The sequence below is a fragment of the Aotus nancymaae genome, unplaced genomic scaffold (genome assembly GCF_030222135.1).
Source record: "Aotus nancymaae isolate 86718 unplaced genomic scaffold, 86718_ANA_hifiasm-v0.15.2.pri h1tg000058l, whole genome shotgun sequence".
NCBI lineage: Eukaryota > Metazoa > Chordata > Mammalia > Primates > Aotidae > Aotus > Aotus nancymaae.
Genome location: NW_026988472.1, coordinates 30,607,998 through 30,609,678, shown reverse-complemented (window position 1 = coordinate 30,609,678; position 1,681 = coordinate 30,607,998).

Sequence of the window (1,681 nt, the reverse complement as noted above, 5' to 3'; positions counted from 1 at the left end):
GAGCTCTGTTGTTCTGTTCAGAGGTGCTGGGCAGGTACATTTAAGTCTGCTGCAGTGGAACTCATAACTGCCTCTTTTCCCAGGTGGTCTGTCCTGGGAAGGTGGGGCTTTATTTATATGTTCCTGACGTGCTGCTGCCTTTTTACAGAAAAGCCCTGCCCAGCAAGGAGGTAGTCTAGTCACAGTCTGCCAACAGAGGCGTTGCTGAGCTGCCACAGATTCTGCCCAGCTGGTGTGTAAATATCCTTGTGGTTTGTTTACAGAGGTAGAGTTAGAACTGTCTTGATAATGGCGGTCTGCCTCAGTAATGGCAGACTGCCTCATTAATGGTGAACTCCCTCAGTAATGGCAGAGTGCCTCAGTAATGGTGGACTGCCTCCATAGTGGCGGACAGCCTCAGTAGTGGTGGACTCCCTCGGTAATGGTGGACGCCCTTCCCCCTACCCAGCTGGACCATCCTGGGTCCAGCTATGCTTGCTGGGAAACTCACAATCCAGAGTGTTTCAGATTGCTGGTCTTTGTGGGAGTAAGACCTGCCGAGCCAAATCACCTGGCTCCCTGTTTCAGCCCTCTCTTTTTCAGTTGAATGAGTGGCTCTGTCTCCCAGGCATTCCAGGTACCAGTTGAAATGGCCACCCAGATTTGTGTGAGTTTTTTTGTGGAAACCCTTGGCACCAGCTGAAACAGCTGTGCTGGAAACTCATGGTGCTTTTCAGCCCAGGACTCTCCTGGTCTATGGGTGGTAAAAACTTGTTTGGAAACATGGTGATCACTCACCCTCTGCATTGTTCTCGCTGGGAACTGCACTCCAGAGCTGTTCCTATTTGGCTATCTTGGATCTCTGGATTAGTTATGTTTCTAATGGTAAATACACACACATGCGTGCACACAGAGAGAAATATACCTTTATTAATGAAATTGCTACAAGTAAGAGAATTTTATTATTGCTAACTTTTTGGACTGTAAAAACACTTCTCCACTTGAAACAATTGTTTTTATTATGGAATTCTTTAATAATAGAAGGTTTCTCAGTATTCTCACTATTAAATTGTAGCAAAAGCAGACTGTGCATTTTTAGAAAGTAAGATTTATTTTTCCATAAAACTTGGACAATACATTTTATTAGAATCTTGGTTAAACTGGCCAAAGTTGCAAAGGAATGAGTATGAATTGCATTTTTCATAAAAGCAGCTCAAAATACTTAGTGTGTGATATACTTTCTTGTCTTTTTTGAGTTGGTAGGCTAAATTAAGCCCTAATTGCTCATTTAGAAGAACCATTTTACATGTTCTTGCTATTATTAAATGAAATAGTATATATAAATGAAGATATATTTTCAACAGCAGTAGAAAATATACTGGGTCATGCAATTTACCTCATAAACATTACAGTCACCATGGTTACCATTGTAGTCCCTAAGTCTGAAAGGCCTCCATTCTGCTCAGTTTAACTAATGTTTGTGAAATTCCTTCTAAGTCACCTTCTACCAAAATATACTTATGTAGGTCTGCTCCTGAGGATGTCCAGGAAACTCCATGTCCTCTCGGTATTTTGAAAAAAAATTGACGTTTACCATTCAGTTTCTTTGGAGACTAAAATCACACTAGAGAGCAATTTAAGAACTAACCCTTAACCATTTTAGCAGAGAAGAAAAAGGTTCTGCTTCTGAAACTCTAGTTCA